Consider the following 21,039-nt stretch of genomic DNA (forward strand, 5'->3'; position numbering starts at 1 on the left):
GAACCCTGTTTATCCTGTCAATGCTGATACTGATATGCGTCGAGTGTGTATTTCGTTAAGTTTCTATGACGGTTCTCATCACAAGTAGTGGTACACCGTTGATTTATTTTACGTTCATCTGCTCAGAACAGTTGTTGAATAAAAATGTCCACTTGTTGACGATGCGAGCAATAATTTCTGATTCTACACAATGCACTACTTCTTAAAATCAATTCCAAACTTCTTTTTTTCAATTCCGTGAAACGTAAGTCTGTTCGATAAAGCACCATACCGCCGGTACGTTCGATTATTTGTTTGGTCGATATGGTCCCTCTCCATAAAATTAAAATGTTCGGTACTCAGAATTGCCCAATTTCTTTAAACGTCGGGGTAATACTAATTTGTGCGCATGACAGCATGCCACATAATTTTATTTAGAAAATATTTTAATCATGACTATCTGCATTTTTATAATATGATAATTTTAAGTCTGGTATGTTGCAATATGTGAGTCGTTATTTGTGCACGAGTACTATGTAAGCTTTTTCGCAATCATATGTTTCATTAGTGATTGTGCTGTTAATGGCTGTCGTATGCGTACATGTATATCATGCCGTTGCAGAAGGCGAAGGATGTAAAAATCCTCTTTTTCATGATCACTGTAGGTATTCATATGGCCAGACGTTCGCGTGTGTGTCCATATTTCGGTATTCCATAGGGCCATGGTTTAATCTTTGAGAGTGTTTATAATTATAATAGTAATCAATTATAATTGAAAGATGTGTGTCTGGGGTTTTAAATAATAGCTTTTGGAAATAATAATTACAGATATTTTTAAATGTTTAATGTTTCACCTTCATCACCGAATTAACCAAAGCCCCCCACCGGACCCTGTCCTGGGCTAACAAAATCCAGTCTCCTTCGACTCCTATCTCCCATAGATCCCGCCTCACATTATCCTTCCATCTACGTCTATGTCTCCCCAGAGGTCTTTTCCCCTCAGGCTTCCCAACCAATACCCGGTGCACGCCTCTTAATCGAAGATACTATACTTTCTTAATTCTTCTTTCTTTCTTACTCTAACAGAAATAAATGCAAAACAGTAATGCATAAGAAATGGTCATTCTCAACTAGCAATCCATTCACTTGCAAACTTTGGAGCAGTAACAGACAAAGGAGCTTTGTGCCAGTTGCCATCTTGTGCCTTCTGTATCCCTGCACTGCTCCTGAATCATCTTGCTTCTAAAGCAACCTGATGTAGTATGTAAACTTTCTGAATGCATAGAATTCCTTCCTGGACTCCCTAAACGTACGAAGTCCTTGTAATGGCTGTAATAAAACCCTCGTACCTCTTCTTGAAAAGGCCACGGTTAATCTTCTCGACGGCTACGCTAGAAATAAAGCGAATCAGCTCGAAAAGCAAGCACGAAAGAACTTCAAAACATCTTACAACGATATAAGGATTTCTAATACAATCTGCTGTCTTTATATATATGGTAATGGGTGCTCTCTGTAGGTCTGTTAGCAGTCAGGGCGAAGGTGTTATTATTTTATGCATATTTATTTGTTTACAATAAGCGTGTAAATGTTTCTGTATGTCTTTTAGAAGTCTCCGCAACTTAATCTGTAAAGCTTTGTCTGATAGGTACGATTAGTTTGCGTGTCATAAGTTGGAAAGTTAAACTATGCACGTCCATCTACGATTTTGGAAGGAAGTGTCTTCTCATTAATAAGGACGAATCCCATCGGGGAAACATGGTGCAGAATAGTTTGAATAGAAACGTCCCATCTGAGACACTTCTGTCTCCGCTGTGTGAACTGGTCAGAGTGTGAATTTGTGGATGGGTGGAGCTGGTAATTATCATGCGTTTCTAATGACATTCGAATTTAATTACATAGGTCTGCTTGTAGCCCATTAATACACTTGTTCTGTTTAATGGCGTTCTACTCCACCCAAACCACTGGCCTTGCAAACGTTGGCCCAAAACGCAACAAGAAATTGCGGTAGGCCTAAATGGACAGCGAATAATATGCTTAGTTGAACAAGTGGTCTGTGGCTTTAAATGTAGTTCCACAACGAACGACAAGCCATGGTTTTGTATTGTGTGTTCCATTGAGTTGCACTAATACTATTGATTACTCTGAAGGAACAACGTAATGTCCCAGTTTAAGTAAGTAATTAAATTTATTAATTTATTTTCATAAGTATGTTCTTTTTGCATGTGATTTCCCAAAGGAATGCTACACTTTGCTTTCAAAGTGTTGTAGCCATTAAGACTCGATTTTAAATTGTAGTCATATAAAAATGGTGAAATAATGCTTTAAGTTTGTCTTCATTGTTCTACAGGATGTTCAATTTAAAACGCAAACCCAATTGCTACACCACTTTCACTCACAAAATGACAAAACCGATGAAAATACTAAATTATTTCAGCCGTATTTCTTTGTTGCAGCTGATGCTAAGCTTTAAGTAGTTAAGGCCGTAATTTTGGCTGTTTCATCGCTCAGTGAGCACTTGCCACATATTCCCTGTTTCGCTTTGCTGGCATACTTGTTTCAGCAGTGAAATCTTCAAGGTTGCTTTGAGTTTTGCTTAAGTACGGTTTGGAAAACAGGCACTTGATATTTTAGGAGATGAAATTATAATATTGAAATGAATTTGAGTAAAATTTATTATGAGGATATCAAGTAATTTACAGACGTGTTAAATCACTTGTTGTAATAACTTGTAGCCGTATTATGGTGTTGTCCGCTCACTGACTCCGTATTAAAGATACCCTTACAAATTTTAGACTCCGTGCCCATATTTACAGGGTGGTATACTTTTAATCTGGAAGTGGTGTCAGCTGTTGGAGGTAATTTCCGGTTTGAAAAGTCAACAGCGTTGATGCTGGTTTCCATGACAGCAGACGGAAAGAGAACGAACACCCGAAGCGATTAACTTTGAGGGTTAGCCTAATGTCGAAGTCGGCTTCGATTAGACTAGGAAATGGCAATATAAATCACAGGTTGATACACCGTGGAGCCTTTCCCTGCGTGTTACTCAAAAAGGTGGCACTGGAGATTGTGACAAATTTCAGCAGTCAGTCAGACTGACAACTAAAACAACAACAAAATACCGCGATCTGTACTCGTTTGCCCTGTTTCAGGAAACCGATTATTAATCTGAACTTATTGCGAGAACTGAACTTTTCTCCGTGCGTACTAGCGAACTGGAGATCAAGCTCCATCCATCTTTAATTAACTCGTCCGTCCCCTTAGAGGGACTTATGATTCCCTGGAAAACAGAAGTATAACGTCACTTTCTTTTTAAACTTGTGCACTTTATTCTTGTTACTTTGTCTTATTTTCCATATATTTCCCTCCTTTATCCTCGTTTCCCCCTTGTTACTATTACGCCTTTTCTCATGCCGTTTCTTAAATTCCGTGTCCTTATCGTTTCTCCTCTCTTGCTATTTCCTTTAACAACTATTTTTTCGATTTCTTCTTTCTCCTTAACTTCTCTGTGTTTTACTCTTCTTCACATTTACCTTGGTATCCTTTATTTTCTCGTTTGGTCATGATATTTTCCCTCATTCCGTTTCTTCATTCCATTTATACACTTTTTCAAATATTCCGCTGTTTCTCTGCACATTCGTCTTGGAATAAAAATTAACAAACAGCAGACTGAGGTAGAATAAACGTTTTAAGAATGCCGATAAAGGTTTTGAACATGAAATAAGAAGGAAAATGCCTAATGGGAGACCTGGAACAAGATGGGAATAAGAGGTTAGGTAAAGGACATATGTGGGAATGAAATGAGCTATGGGAAAACAACATTATTCTCGTTTTACGAGATGTATAAATTTTTATACGATGGACAAAGTCTGGGAGAACTCACGAAGTCTGTTTAAATTTTCATATAAATCGATGGGTGTGTTTGACCTGTACGAAGGAAAATTAAATTTGCCCGACGAATTTCGATAAAGATCCCTCCACTACCAAATTTAGCCGAAATCGGTTTAGTACTTTTGGAGATACTTTTCGATACACTGTGTTCATTTTGTGAACTTTACGAAAAGAAGTTTTACGTGTAAGAAGTCTCCGTGTGCTAACAGTCTGACAGGTTTCATGACGTCGTATCAGGAAATCTTTGCGAGTGCGAGATGAAACGTCGACTGTCTCAGGCTCTTTTCCCCTTCCGCCTCAAGGAGCCGGAAGCCTCTCCCCGTCCTGACACCGCACGGAAGAAAAAAAACAAACAAATATCGTCAAAACTTTTACTACATCTTCCCTTTTCCGGACCATTTTTCAACTTACAATTTTCTGTAAAGACTAACTTGGTCCTTTTGAAGACCTATTTTTCTTCCTCCTGTTAAAAAGATTTTTAACGGCATTCTGCAGTATTCTGTCTCAGTCTTCAACTTTCTTGTGTTCTTATTTTTTATCACCATTAAACCAAAAGTTCTTTAAAGTATTTTAGATCCTTTTCCCACTAAAGCAATCACAGTCTCATAAGATATGAAATCTTGCAAGTGTTTAACGAATCAGAAGAACGTTTACGAATAACAGCCTCATGAATAAAATGGTAAATTTCTTCTAGGGTATTGCACCATGAAGTCTCGTAGAAATAGACCGACGTTTCAGATATACGTACTCTCATCACCATCAGGGACCATCTCCCACTGGTCTTCCGTACACTGGAACATAAAATAAACGATCAGATGAAATTCATAATTAGCCATCTTCAGCCAACCAGACGTTGTTACTCTCGCGTCGAGCGCCTGGCTTTCTGAAGCTGGCTAATTATGCAGTTTAGCAGATCGGCTCTTCTGTGTTCCAGCACATGGAATGCCATTGAACCGCGAAAATAAGAGGAACCTTCCTGTTTTTTTTATTGTTAGCCGAGCAAACACGGTTAACATGAATGTTAGAAAATTATTCAAAATGCCATTGCAGCCACGTACGCAGTAAATGTGGATCTCTTGGTTCGAAAACCATAGACTTTAGTTGTGTTTACACATATTCAAAACTTTGGTCGAACAAATCAAAACACCGCTGTACAAATGGTAAACCGATTTGTGCAAGTATTTTACGTAATGCCATTTTTTCCACTGCAAGTTTTTACGGAGTGCCCTAGGATTGAACCCTGACCTCTGAGTGAGAAGGTAGCATATAACCGCCTGGGTTATGACATGGATATTTATCACATAAAATATATTAAATTTTTTTATTACTACTGTCATCGTTGTGATTGGCTGGAATATGTCAATAAGAAGAATATTAAATTTTAGTGTTATATTCTATTAAATAAGCCATTTATTTATACTTTAGCATAGTTTTTTTGCAACTTTAGTAGATATATTAAAGATGCTGTAGTTAACGTAGTCTGGATCAAGGATTTATCGAACTGTTAGACCTACTCACCTTAGACGAAGTTTGAAACTCGACCGTATTAATTTATAAGGAGCGGTTCGTGTCTAACTGGACGAATCAGTTTCACCGATTGGCTTGGTCCGTTTGTCAGGTAAGACGAACGGAAGTGTAGGTAGAGGCAGTGGACACTGGACTTGGCACAGATAACCACTTCGAGAAACACTCGAGCTTTTTTGTTCCATAAGTTTGAGAAAGTTATTTCCACTTCATTTGTGTCATATGAGTTTGAACACTAAACTAATAAAAGCATTTTCCACGAGGCTACATTATGGGACACAAACGAATACGATGACATACCATGTTGAATATGAAAACATAAAGAGGAGAATAATAAAATAAGACAATAAAAGGTGTATATTTCGAAATAAAAACTTTATTGCCTTTGGCGACACAAAAACTGGATTGTAAACATAGTAATGAACTTTTGGGTTCCATAATAGACTTGGAATTTATTAACTAGCTGAGTGACTATCAGCTTCTCAAGAAGGATTCTGATTCTTGAAGTAGGTTCATTACAGTTTTTACCATAATCCGCCATTGAAATCGGTTTTGAGTTGAATTACATCGTCTTCTTCCCAGCTGTACTTCTGTAAGATCCATTTCAATAACATCATAGTATCACGTGTAACCTAGCATTTTTGACATGTTTCGAGACAGGTCTCCCGAAAAACTGAAATCGGGACCTCCCAAATACGAAGAAAGCGTACTCATCACTCGACAACTACGTTTGATAAGATGAGAAAATAACTCAGTTGTGATGCAAGAATTTGTGTTTGAATTCGCATTTCTAAACTCACAGTATTACAAAAGTCTGTACAGGCATGTTGATTTAATTTCATAGTAAAACAAGGGTCCGGTACCCCTCATTACCTGCATTACCTTCTTTGTAGTGAGGCCCGAATCAACTTCATATAGAACAACATCCATAGTTTTCTCTGCTGCTTTGATTTGTCCTAATTTCATTAATTACAAGAGAGCAGCGTTTTGCCGCAATGCAGTGGGGGATTCTCAGTTCACAGGCTTCAAATACGCTTTCAGTGAGAAATTGCGGAGGGTAATTCCCCGAAGGTACGTAAGACGACAGAACAACGTCTGCTGGATTCTGAATGAGACAAATTACTCCCTGCTTTGGGGTAGCCCCAGGGGGTTAAATTAAGGTTTATTTGATTGACCTCTTGAAGAATTAGGGGTTTGTTTATGGTCATTTCAAAACATAGATTTATAATAATAGATAACAAAAACTTCTGGTAAGATCTTATAAATGCCTCCATCGCTTTCGGGGCTTCAATCAGTGGGTCTATGGTAAAGGCTATCAGGAGGGTCCACATTTTATTTTTTCCAATTCGTGGCGTTGTTTATTCTGAAATAATTACTAGGAAATACGAATGCAGAATGGCACAAAGTTATTCGAACAGGAACGACAATTTTCAGCGTAATATTTACGGTATAATTCTGTATTCTTTAGTTTCCACGCAAGCTTGTTAGATATAATATTATTATTTTATTTATTTTTACTCTTTGTTCAGAGGAACGGATAAGTATTCCGATAAAGACAGATTTAAATTTAATTCAGTTTTTTCCTTGTTATATAGGTTTTACCCGAATTATGTTTATACGAGAAAATTTCCCGTTACAAATGGTGGGAAAATCTAAACAAGTAACAAAAAACATATTTTTATTAAGAGGTGTAATATATCAGCATAGAAAAAAATTACTTGTTTTTGCCTTATTTAAGAATTTAATACGATTTAATGTAGAGCAAATAGTGATGTTGCCATAGTAACTTTAGAATATACTTAATAATTGTTGTATTTGCATGGCTAAATATATAGTGCTGCAAAATATCACCAGTCAACCATAAATTATTAATATATACAGACATGTATTTTTGTACCATGATTCGTATTACCTGTATTACGTATTTCTTCAAGTGTTTCTTCTGCTTTCCTAAAGTAGGAAATGAAATTGTTGGTGACTTCACATTTGGACGTAAGCACAATACACCTAGTTATCTGCATTGTGTCCTTCCCCGCCGGCACAGAAGCTGACGACCATTGAGAACACGCGGTTGCGTTAGCGTGGCTACAAATTATCCTGGCCACTGTCCTCTGAACGGCCCATTGTGGATTTAATCACAGGCTACGTGGAATGCAGCGCGTGTGGGAGCTACACTCCATTGTGCAAGTAATATATAGGTACAGACCGTGATTATAACGGGAAATAGTAGAGGTAAAACATCTAATTCCTTGATGAGATACATCAGACATATATTTGTATCTTTTTGTTTTTTTCTCATATTCTCCAAGTCATTACATTATAGAGAATAACAGATAAATTAGAAAGTTTTTAACATTTTTTTAATTTTTTTTAAATTTAATTTTAATACTTAGTTTTGTTGATATATTTATTGCAGATATAATGTATATTCATTTATCTAATTACAGCGCAAAGTCTGATATTACTTAACCCCTGTATTTTGTTAAAAGTGTAAATATTTGGTATGAGGTTTCGTTCGGAAGCTTATAATCAGCGTGTTCCCATCAAAGATGACCGTCTTCTGGGTTGTGTCGCCGTGTAGTCTGGTAAACGTTTACCAAGGTTTCAGAAGTTATTGCTGTTTAAATAATCAGGGAAATTGATGGAGACAGCAAGAACATCTGAAACGCCGTTACAACACAGAAGACGGCCACCTTCGTACTCGTCTCAGTGAGAACCTCAAATTCTACACAATGTATTCCCTCCCACCTTTTGTGAAACCTGGAGGTTTATTCCTGTGTTAAAAAGAACTAGCCACTGGACCCCATTCTGAGGTAAATGAATCTAGTACACACCCTGTTACGTTAATATTATCCACCCATCCACGTCTAGGACTACTTTACCTCTTCTGCTGAGGATTCCTGTGAAATTGGTTTAAACATTTCTCATTTCCACCTGCATGCTACATTGTCTGTTCATGGATATCCTTTTTATTTCATCGAATTTATATTATAAAGTTCTTGTATGTGTTGTTTTGGGTTGTAACTTCACGATGACTTAAGTATATATCAGCATTTCCGAGTAACCTACTGCATCCATCTACCGAAACGTCGGTACCTAGCACACGGCGTCACAACCCAGAAGTCCAAAATCGACATTGTCACCGCCCTGAGAACCTCAGGTCTGTAATAAATTTCTTCATTGTCGAGTTTTACACTCCATAGCGCCATGTTATGGCATTCAGTGGATCAATAGTTGATGTTCTTGTGAAATTGGCACCCCTGAATGGATTACTGTGAAAGCAGCGGTAATGCAATGTGCGCGTAATCCTACGGGTGTCAATTAGAAGTGGAACGGGGTGACAAGATCCGTGACAAACACGTCATAATCCGTTCCCTGTGTAAGCCAATACGACGCGATTTTGTTGTCAGTCATCTGATTCATACAACTTAGTTGAATGTTATCTGCTTTTGTTTGCAGAACTGCCGTCATGAAGCTGATTGGTTTATTCAGGCTGATCGTTCAGAGTGTGTGAACAAAAGGTTTCGGCAGTGACGCAAACGTACCGGAATATTAGCATCCGTGTTTGTAATGTGGGCGCTAAGCTGTCACAATTCTCGTTGGTAACATGGTTTCCTTTCATATTTCAAAGTGCAAATCCAATATGTGTAGTTGCTGTACATTTGAGGGACTTGGAGCAAGACGGTTTTTATAAACTTCTAGGTAAAATTATATCTGAATAATTATGGAATTCGGATGCACTGTAACTGACTGGTGTCAAGGAGTGGATGCAGATTCAAATTACAAGTAAAATTCCCTTCTGTAGTCATAGTATTTTTGCTTCGTTCTCATTTAAAAATAACTTATTCGTCTTGAAAACCTTCAAATTAATGAATTCTCAAAATGTATCTGATACGTTACTGGCACAAGAACTGTTTCTCATTTTATTTATAGACGTCTGTTCATAACAAGGAAACATATATGTGAAGATATCCGTCTTCTGGGTTATTGCGCTGTGTAGTCTGGTCGATGCCCTGATGACGGAGGCAGTATGACCTCTGAAACGTTGGTTAACATCGACCAGACTACACAGCGCAATAACCCAGAAGACGGATATCTTCATACTCACCACTGTGAGAACCTCAAGTCTAAACATATATGTGTTTTTCTGTCACATCTAAAATAGTTTTCATTACCTGATTGATTTTTATAATACTCGATGTGGACTTCATGCCATTTTGCGTCTATCATACTTTCGTAATCTGCCGTCAACACAAAGATGGAGGTAGTAAGTACTTCGGAGGTGGAAATAGGAATGAGAGCTTAAGTGTTAGAATAAATAATAAACATAGGCATACTTTAATTCATTCTCTGTTTGATATTTCGCATACACCATTTACCTTGTCTTCCCTTCGTTGACGATTAAAATCGATTTTTTTAAATGTAGTTCGTTAAATATTCCCCTTACCGAAAAATGAAATAACGGTTTGCTTCTTATTTACGGTTATATTTTGTTACCTGATATTCCTTTTGTAATGTGAGTCGATTCAGAGAAGTTGGAGACAGCTGTGAGTTAGGACGATAGTCTAATAATATTACTCCATATTTCAATGTTGATTCTGTGTCAGAGAGCTTCTGTTTGCTGATTAGAGAGTTGGGAGATACGAGAGTTGTGATTGATGCTGACACACTCTATAATAATTAATTCGTATTCCTTTATATTTCATTGCTTCTTGTCGTTCTTTATTCGTATTTCCATAAACACAAGTCATATTGAACATTTCAGTTTGTCAAATCACATTTCTGCTTGTTATAAACTTAAATAATTATCCGTGTACTAATAACATTCACATTGCAGACTTTAACCATCTGAAGCATGGCATTAAAATAAATAATATAAAAAAATCAATTCGTACCTCAGAGAAAACACTTTACTTCATTATAACGATAAAATTGTGAATATTATTGAATGTTGATGGAGGCGATGACGTAATTTCCACTGTACTTTAGAGAGTTAAACTGCACAATTTTAAATACGAAACTAAATGACGCCTTCGATTTTATGTTCAACAATAAAGAGTGTGGGATTTGAGGTTATGACGACGGTGATAATAATCACGTTCTTGTGATTTATAATGTCTTGCGGACTTTGAATTTCCAATTTCCAGCACCGCCACTTCAGCCCTGAAGATGCTGACAGTATTTATTCTGAAACGTTGGTACTACGTACGAGTCTACACGGCTCTCACCCCCCCCCCCCCCCCAAATAACAATATCGTCATCCAACAGTAGTCGCCCAAAAATTCACGGAGATTACAAAATGGCAGAAAGAGAAATGAAATGGCCCCAGGATCCGCACTGCATGTGAATAAATGCAGCTCTTTAGACACACGAAATGTTAAGAGAGTTTCCTATTAGCAGGCTACAGTGAACACTTTGCGCCAAATCATAATTACCTTCCGGGGGATGTTACCATAAAGAGATAGGAAACGCATTGTCCCTGCTAATAGGTATAGATTCCTAACATCAGTAGGAAGATAAGACACGTTTCAACTTCATCGATTTTTACTTCTGATGCGGGAATGATCTAGTTAATAGCAGGTAATGCGGGACAAGGGAATATGTCTGATTACTTCACAAAGAAGGGAATGTGGACAGAATTAAAGACAGGGGATAAGAGAGGTGAAGGAAAGATAAAGGATCAGTCGATTCTAGTGGCCAAGCTGTTCGAATAATCACAACTATTTAACACAGATAGTCCCGCGCCGTAGCCGCGCGGGGTCTGAGGCATCATGCTTCGGACCGGCGATACGGAATGCGCGCTGGTTCGAGTCTCGGGGGAGCAGAAATTTTCTCATGAGCTTTCGACCGGTGTATGGGACCGGTGCCAACCCAGCATCGTGAGGAAATTGGGGAGCTACAATGGGTAGCGTAATCCGGTCAGGAAAGCTAGCAATGGCTGGGGGTTCGTCGTGCTGACCACACGTCACCTTGTATCTGGTTGGATGATCTTTCACCTCTGCTTAGGCATGTGAACGTGAGGCCAGCAGTCAAGCTAGTCGGCTTTGGCTCTCTGGAGCTGTTACGCCACGGATTTATTTTTTATTTTATTTTTATTTAACATAGATATTTAGTACTACAGAATATAACATTCTGCAATACATACCACATGTATTATCGTATTTTTCTTTCAAATAACGTGTCAGAATCTCATGTTCTGTGATTATTTTCTGGGTCAGTTGACTTTACTGCACCCCCTGTAGACGTATAGGTAAATACCAACATCTTGAGTCCTGAAGATGGAGACAGTATGTTTTTTCCCGAAACGTTGGTATCAACGTACGAGTCTACACAGCATCAAAATCCAGAAAAAAACATCGTTATTCTCACCGCCTTGATAACCTCAGATCTAAGAAGAATTATGTTTGTAAAGTAATATAACAAAATTATTTCATCTGCACAGATCGGCTACTGTGTGAGAGTCACGAGAAAAGGCAATGAACGGGATCTTATATGTCGGTTATATATATTTAGATTTATCCCGGGCTTACAAGCAGCGTGTTCGTTATTATGATGGCAGCTAAGCTCTGGGCTGATCCTTTGCGCCCGCTGGTACTAGAATCAATGATATACAGGCATTGCAGGGCAGAGACACTGTCCTACCACATCTCTACTACGAAAACCGGGCACAAGTTGGGCTTCCTTCAGCGATCAATATTATAAATACATACCCAAACCAGCGCACAGAGTTAACGTTTTAAAATCAAAGTTCATTTATACATTATTTAAGAATTTAGTCCGTGCCGCAAAGAAAACACAACACTTTGCCTTTACAAATGTCAACTGGTTCACGCTGTTTCAAGAAATAATCGCTGTTTCTAGTGAAAGTCGCACAAAACACATAAATACTCTCTGAGGCGAAATGCTGAATTATTGATTGTTAAAGTAACTGGGATAACAAGTTACCATTTTGATTTAAGGGAGTGGTGATATTTATTCTTGCATTCGACAAACACTGACAGAAGGGATGTCTGCTCAGCGTGGATTCGAGTGTAGCCCTGGGCTGTACTAGTCGGATAATTTGTTGTCTCGCTGAGAGAAAAGCCCTTGATCGCCCGTCCGTTTTATTTTTGCTGGCACGGGTATAACTTTTGTGGGAGAATTTTCATCATTAGATTGGAAATTATATTGACCTATTGAGTGACTGAACGAAAAATAGAGGCATCTACCCACTTTTTTATCAGTTGAAATGTAGAATTGTCACAAATTTTATTTCAGGCCCAAACCAATCGTTTATGACTGTATATAAAAGTTTTTATTTTTATCTGTCCGGCTACGCTACATGTAGGCGCTTGGGGGAGGTAACTCCTACTCATTCTTAACCTCGGCACTAGAAGGGGGTGAGTGGTCAGCGTCACGCCCCGGCCGCGCTTTACCCCCGGGAAAGGACCCCGGTACCCGTTGGACAGGATATGAAAGTTTAGACTTGTTATATGTGGACTAGTTTTTGTTATGGCCTTTCCCGGTTGTATTTCACCGTTTTCCGACTACGTAGGCCCGGATTCGCTTCTAGGTCACTCCATATGGGATTTATAGTGGACGTAATGGCGATGAGACAGGGTTTTTTCCTCCGAGACCTTCGGTTTTCCCTTGGTGGTATAATTCCGCTGCTACTCCATATTCACTTATGTATCATGTGGGGGATGGACATAGGGTTCGTTAGCGGTCGAAGTTCCCATACAGACGTAGTTACACCACATCTTAACAATAATTGCTATCTCTCGGTGCCATAAACGTTTCACTGCTGACATAATGTGATCCATTTTCGTATTATGAAAACTAATAATAGCGTTATTATTGCGAGGAAGGATTAAGACATGTCTGAGGACATTATGCTGATGAGAACGTCTCGATGTAAGAGGGAAGAAGAACCAGGAAGGTGTAGAATTTTTTATAATAAGGAGTTTTGCAATGTGTACTATTTATAAAAATGTTATTAAATTAAATAAAAATGATGGCTTGAGCGAGGCATGTAGCACGCATGAAGCAAATGTGAAATTTAATATTTTGGCCTGAAAATGTTGATGTCGAAATGTTACATCGGTGTTCTTCTCTTAAGTGGGAGTATAATGTTAAAATGAATCTTAAAAGACATGTCTTTAGTGTTTGGAGGTGGATTTTGGATTTTGCTGTGTCAGGGTCCGAGTTATTCTTGTTTAATGTTTCATTTTCTTTTGTTTTCTTACTGCTTGTAATTCGGAGTCTTCGTATTGGATTCCATCGGCGTCTCTTTGTCTGAAATGGGTTTTCCAGTTTGGCAGAATTCTTCAATAAATTCCACTTTTTAAAGGTTCGGTGTGTAACAAACAGAGGTGGGAGCTAATGATTAGTTTTCCTTTATCGTAACATCTCCTACGAAGCCGCATTCTGTAACTTGATCTTCAGTCTTTCCTACACGTCCATTTTCACTCAAAGATAAATTAACCTTTCCGTGTTACAGACAAGATAAATTGCCTTGATTCCGAATTACCTGCTATGTTCGGCTTTGGTGTGTTATATGTCAGGAGAAACATCTCTGTGTTCCTCATATAACGACTATACTTCATGTAAATTTCTCATTTCCACCGTGCGTGCTGTGTGCTTCTCCCATCTGATGAGTCTTAACATAATCATCGTAAAAGTATGAAGTATAGGAGTACAAATTATGAAGGTTTACATTATGTAAATTTCATTAGAAATATGCTACAGTGTTTGAAACAAAATTACATTTAAGAGCAGATTAAATTTAAGGTATAGTCTAATATCTACTATTCATTTCAGGTATTTTTATTCTCATGTCCCATGTACGAAACGTAGATATTAAAGGGCTATTATTAAACCTTGGAATTTTCAATATTTTCCCGGAAATAGAGGAAATGTTTTTTGTTTAAGAGTGTACTGCATACCACATGGAAACTGAAAATTTGTTACAGTGCTCAACTTAGACGCCTTTCTAATTGCTTTCCCCTTCTGCACCTCGCAAGTACAGCCAACTCTCGCCCAATGTAGGAGTATAATCTGTACTAAGTAAAAGGGCTCACACAGGCCGTTAATTATGCACCTGACAACTAGATCCTTCTGAGTCAATTTTTGGTCACGTTTGTTTAGGACAGTTTTAGTTGTCTCTTTCTGCTTTTAAATTCATATTTATGTTTTTTTTTCTTAAATTATCCATCCTTCCCTTTCCTTCCTTTCTTTCTTTGTTTTAAGCTACATTTTTTCCTATTTACGTATTTAGATGCAAACAAAAAAGTTAGGTTAGGTTTACAACTAAATGTCATTACGCACTGCACGCATCAGTCATTTTGTTTGTTATGTTTTGTTTCCGGGTATTAAAAACTTCCATTTTGAAAAGATTTGTCCGTGTATTATAATCTCATATCTACTAGATGTCTTAACTAGTCTATTCTCTTAAAGTTTTCCAAAACAAAGAATGCATGAGTATTTTTGTTTCTCTGTGATTACTTCGTCGAAGTTTGTGTTAGTCTTTTTCGGTTTTCTTCCGCGATTTATTGGAGGTTCCTTTGTGTCGGTGGATTAATTGTGTTTCTTCTTCTCCTCCTCCTCCTCAGTGCGCCTTTGTAAAGGCGCGCTAATTTAGCTCTTTTCGCCAGTATCGAGACGGAAATCATTTACATAAGTGACAAGACTTGGTTTTCTCTTCTCTGGAAACTGATCGTTATATTCTCTCTCTCTGAGAGAGAGATAGATAAAACTGATTTGTGTCGTCAGATATGAAGAGCAGTTGGGTTTAATTAAACATCCACTTTAGAATGTGGAATTTTAACCTGAATTATTTTAAGTGTAGAATGTTTTATGGCAAAGAAGTCTCGGCGGTACATTGAAAGTGTATTGATGGGATTTATCTGCCCTAGGATGCTGTCCAGTCGCGGGTTCTTATAAATACGACATCGAATTTTCTGGTTTCATAAAAGACGGGGAATTTTTGACGAGATGAACGAAAATAGTTACAGGATGGAAAACGTTGAATTTTAAGATAAGAGAAATTGCTGTTTCGGGGTAAGTTGCATTGCGGTTGTATAACACGATCGTGGACGCCGAAACAGCGCTTGTAAAGTTTATAAAAACAATTAAACTTTGTTTTGAAGTCACTCAGGAGACAGAGGTTTGTTTTGTAAACGAGTGTTGAACATAGGGAACCCGACAGATACAATTTTAGACTTCATCCTAGCAGTTTTTATCAAAGTTCACAATGCATTGCTTTGGTAGACGCGTTTTTCTCGTTATGGAAAATATAATTTTACCTTCAGCGCCCATCTGTACGTGTTCATGTACACGCGTCTGACCCATTGTGACTCACTGGTGACCGGACGCACTGCGTTTCTGTCGGAGTATAAAGCAAAGTTTTGGCATAAAGAGGAAAACTTCTGAGTGTACAATTTGTGCGGGGAGGGGCGTTCAACTGGATTTGGTTTCATGCGTACCGCTGTGCTTAATTTAAGCTATTTGGGATATTAATCGGCAACGCACGACGTAGTAGAACGTTCAGAATTACGTTGCCTGTGTGCACGTATCGCTGGAAGTTCGTGCTCGGCGCGGGTTTGGATCGGGGCTAAGACGGGCCTGTGAGGCAAAACTTTGCTTGGCGCACGTACAGAATCAGCCAATTTCTTTGACACCTTTCTGGCTGCGTAACGATTAAATTTTCATTCAGAAAACAACACGCGGTTTATCGATTGCAGTTCGTTGAGGCCCCCCCCCCTCACTGTTCTACGTGCCTTTGGATGTCTCACTATCTACGTATTGCACTGCGTACGTTTCAGCCAACAAGAATAGAAACGTGTCCTCCAGTGGAGTACAAATATTTTCTAAATTCGCTCTTTAAAATTTTGAAAATATCAGTGCCCTTGGTGTTCATTTCTTGTTGATAATAGCACACTGTTACAAAGCCGATCTTTTCTTTTAAAAATGTTAGTGATTTTATTTGCAATTCAGTTGAACGATAAATGACAATCAATATTCATTTTACCGGAAATACTTTTTTTTTGCAAACGATTTTCCTCCATTGGAACCATCGCATTGAGATATTCTTATGCGGGTTGAATGGAGACTAAAAACATTACTGAATTCTGCTGATCTGTCTGAAATTTGCTGAGTACACAATATGAAAATCTTCCTCAAGGTCAGACGTTTTTAGATATTTCATAGCGTGTTGGCCTTGTTTTAAGAATTTAAATGTTGCCATGGGTTAAAGTGTAATTATTTCTGAGGTAGTATTCGGTAATTTGACATTTATCTGTGAATCTGTGTCAGTTAAATATGTCATTGATCTGTTTTTCAGGTAAGTATGGCGCTGTTTTCCCCCTTGAACTGGAAGAAATGAGTCACTTCTACTCAGCAGTATTAGCTTTTTAATCCGTAAGTACAGGACAATGTGAACTACGTATTGGCATGCTATTAGAACGCGTTGCTAGTAGGATTATCGGCTGCCTTAGTTCCAAGCACAAAGTAACTTTAAAATCTAAGAAATTACTAACATTAATATCGGTTACGATATGGATTTTTTGCTACTTCACATCCGTTTTTATTAAAGGAATTCTTGAAAGATAAAATATATTAAGTAGAACTAAATTAAAGTCAAGGATTCAATTGTAATAAACCAATCGATCTACTCCTAATATAATAATAGCCGTCCGTCCGTCCGTCCGTCACTCTTGGCTCTAAGGTTGCGCTGTTCGTGCGATGTTGAAATTTTTTAAATTAAGTTGTGACTGTGGCGAATGTGATAGATATGTTAACGGGGTTGCGGTGGGGTCTGGCGGAGTCCGTGTTTGACGTGAGTCCGGTGTCAAGCGGTCTGTTTAATGTTCTTGCGTTTTACAGGAATCTGACTTCAGTGAAGATGTTTTCATATTTAATTTGCTTCAGAATTTCTTTTATTTCATGCTTGAAGGTGATATGCACATATAAACCTGCAATAAATTTTATTAGCGTCTAACAAAGAATTTGAAACACAAAAAATAAATTTAATTTCTTTTAACTTTGACTTTCCATGTTCTAGGCTGGTATTTACTCGTACGTACTAAATATTTTCCCTTGGAAAATGTTGTAGAACGGAAAAGAAACATACTGATTATTCTAAAAAATACAACCCTATAGTGATTACGTACTTAATTTTTTTTTACGTCGTATCTATATGAATAGTATGGTTGACATATTCTGAGCTATTTAACATCCCAAACTAATAACACTCGTTTTTAATATCTTTAAAAAGGATGAGTATAAATCCGCACAATTTTCACATTTTCTGGCATTATCCATTAGTATCAAACGGAATTCCTGTGTTCGCATAAGTAGCATTGTCATTAGTTTAAACCTCAAGTTACATCCGCGCTGTTTAGTCTCTAAGCTTGTGTTAATGAGCTTAGCACGTCTGTTCTGTCAGCTGGCCCTATTTATGTACTGCACCGTTCGTTGAATCAGGAATGCAGAATTAGTGTGCCAAATACAAGCTGTTGACTTTCCACCACATTCGACCGTTATCTGTAGTATTTCAATTACTTCTTTATTTTCTGTCGCGTGTAAGGTATAAATAATAAAAAAGGTGACTCTACAGAATATAGTTGGATTAAAGTTTTATTTTTATGAATAGTACAGGTCACCATAGCAACGGGAAAAATTAAACAGGACTGAAAGAGTGTAATCCGTACGGGAATACACAGTTTTCAGATGCGTTCTTAGCAAATTATGAATGCTGTTACCTGAAGTAATAAAAATATATCATATTATGCATACGCAACGCAACCGTTACCATAGTAATGCCCAAACAAGCGTAGCAACGCCTTGCAGATTTAAAAATATAAACGGATTTATTCAGCAATGGAAACGTCTTATTATTATTAATCATTTTGTTATTTTATTTCTGTTAAGCATTAAGACATAAGTTTAGGCGATTGGTTGTGAATACGCGAGGTAATGAGTTCTGGTTAAGGATTGTGACAGTGTATTGAACCTTTGCCGTTTATGCTATTCTTATGTTATGATAGTATTGGTACATACATATCAGGGTAATTCGCTGCGAGAGAGGACAGCAGAACATGGCGAAAGCGTGTGTTAGAGCTAGACAATAGCCATGCTGTGATGTAGTTTCGCCATCTGAGACGGACACAGGGAGTCCTTACGTTGTGGAATAGAGCTGTCCTGGCCTTAGTTAACGTTCGAGAGGATTCGGCTAGCATTCCCTGCGGGGAGGAGCTTCGTTATTGCAACGCAAACTAAGCTGGGATGTTGGTGTGTCCAGAATCAATGAGAGAGTTTGCCTGCCTGCTTGATAGGTAAGCCTGTACGGAATGGAAAAGAACCAATCCCCTGTGAATAGGTTCGGACGCTTACCTCGTGGAGGAACTAAACCCACTGCCTGGAAACGTTGAGTAAAATTGTAGGCTAAATAACCTTACACTCGCAATGACGTCTTATTCACTGTAAAACGCTTACATTTACGACTAAAGAAGAACTACACAGGAATTATATCGTGTTTCGCGAAACGTCTGCCAGACTTCGGTCATTATTTAATGGCTTATTTTGAGTAAAGAATCGTACATCAAAACTGGGTCGAAATGTCAGTTATTTCTATCAGATTCAACCGGACAAAGAGTAGTGAATGCTGTTTGTTAACGAGCATCTTTTCATTGAAATATGAAATGACAATTTTAAGTTACTACAGTGGTTTCTAGCCCGAAAAGTACGTGGTATTATTGGACTAGTTAAATCTAGGATTGCAGTGGAATAGACTAGACTGCTGTGGTTCATGTGTGGGGGAGACAGACAGATTTATGCAGAACCAAGACACCAGCGGGCGCGGTACAGTGGTTAATGTTTCTGCTTCGTATTCGAGAAATCTTTGGTTCAAATTTCGGCCCGGATACCGGATATACTGATTAACAATTTTGTGGCATTTCTCATTTCCAACAAGCAAATGCTGGGATAGTACCTTAATTGGTCCACGGTCACTTCCTTCCCCAGTCTTCCGAATTTATTACTCATCCTATCGTTCAACGTGAGGTAGTCCGAACGGGTGAGATCGCCGATAAATAAACCAGAGATCAATAAATGAAACCAAAACGAAGATGATGGTATCTATCTGTACAAGTGCTAGTTGGTGATCATTTGCTGATAAGGGATTTTGGTCCCTGTGCGATAATATTTCTGAATGTGCGTGTGTTTCCTACTTTAAATTCTCGCGTCATTTTTACGAGGAATTTATTTGTAATAATTCAATTCAATTAATTTATTTACGCGTTTGCCAACAGCAAGAAGCCAATAACAGGCAAACACTGATAATATGCAATAATAATGAAATAATAAAGAAAATTATTACAAAAGGAGATTAATTAAACTTATACATGTACAGTATTAAATATAACAGCCAAATACAGGGAGGCCCAGAAAAGAAACAATATTATACACAAAGAAAATACATGAAGAAATATAAATAAAAATAGGATGAATGTTAACGGAAATATTTCGAGGATATTAAATGAATGAATCTGGCTCACTTATTGTGTTCTATAACTGGTTTAGGTCTTAGCGGTTATATTGACAGTTATATAGTTAGCAGCTTTGTTTGTTGGTTAATACTATTCCTACAGATGCTTACAATGTTCGTCTTAGAGGCAGAGTTTGGAAGATGAATTCTCTACTCAATTCAGACTTAGCGTCGCAGAGAATGCGTCGCGGCGCTGTGAAGACCCGCGTAGACGTGTGTTAGAATTGCACCCACTCCTCTGTGAATACATACATTTATCTTTGTAATGAATGCTGAGTGTAGTTTCAGCTAAGCTTCGAGCAAGGTACATTCAATGGAGCGTAGTACATTGATTGTGTTATCAGTAACACAGAGTCTACATTTGTGGGCTTTACTGAAACTGGTGTATAATATTTGCAGCCGACAACCCTTTGAAGCAAAATCCCGTGCAAATAATATTTATGAATTCAGTCCGTACCGCAAAGTAAACACAAATCTTCACCATTGCAAAGATTATTTTTTTAATGGTGTTTAAGGAAATAATTTATGTTTACTGTGAGAACATATTAAATATACAAATGTAAAATACAAGTGATATTTATTGTTTAAGAAGGTGGTACATATAGTTACCGTTGGTTCTTATTGTTAATTTCTTTTTCAGTATGTAATGCCATAAATAATTTTGTATTTAATTTATGGTGCATGTTAAATAATGAACAGATTTATCGGAAATGTTCAGTACATTTAGTTCACATAGAAAAAGGTTTCAAAGTAGTCATCAGTTTTATGAAAATTATAATAAAGATGCTTGATTGTATTCTGTGCAATTGTGTTCCGAATAACAAATGATTAGCAGCACAGAGCATTATGATTTGTACCTGGTATATTACCGTTCTTAACCGGCAAATTAATTTTCACTGACAGTAAGTGCGATTTTACAAGTTAATTATGCGAGCTTACGTGATTGTCCCGTGTTAATTACGACTCATCATTCAGATAGGAATCGATAAAATGTAATTTGTGCTCTGTGCGGTGCCATGGTAACGGGTGCTTTAGTGTCCTGCTTCATGGAACGCAAACGGAAAACGGTCAGATTTATGTATAATACACTCATTGTCTGTGGTTAATAAAGCCCCACTCGAAGG

General features: G+C 37.8%; 1 protein-coding gene across 1 annotated transcript in view; it reads left to right on the plus strand.

Moving 5' to 3' along the window:
• Positions 1–21,039, plus strand: part of LOC110828631 (zwei Ig domain protein zig-8) — a 329,632-nt gene that overhangs the window by 148,511 nt on the left and 160,082 nt on the right. The window lies entirely within an intron of this gene.

Source organism: Zootermopsis nevadensis, unplaced genomic scaffold (genome assembly GCF_977971745.1).
Source record: "Zootermopsis nevadensis isolate Lab colony 2312 unplaced genomic scaffold, Znev_1.0 Znev_ptg000007l, whole genome shotgun sequence".
NCBI lineage: Eukaryota > Metazoa > Arthropoda > Insecta > Blattodea > Termopsidae > Zootermopsis > Zootermopsis nevadensis.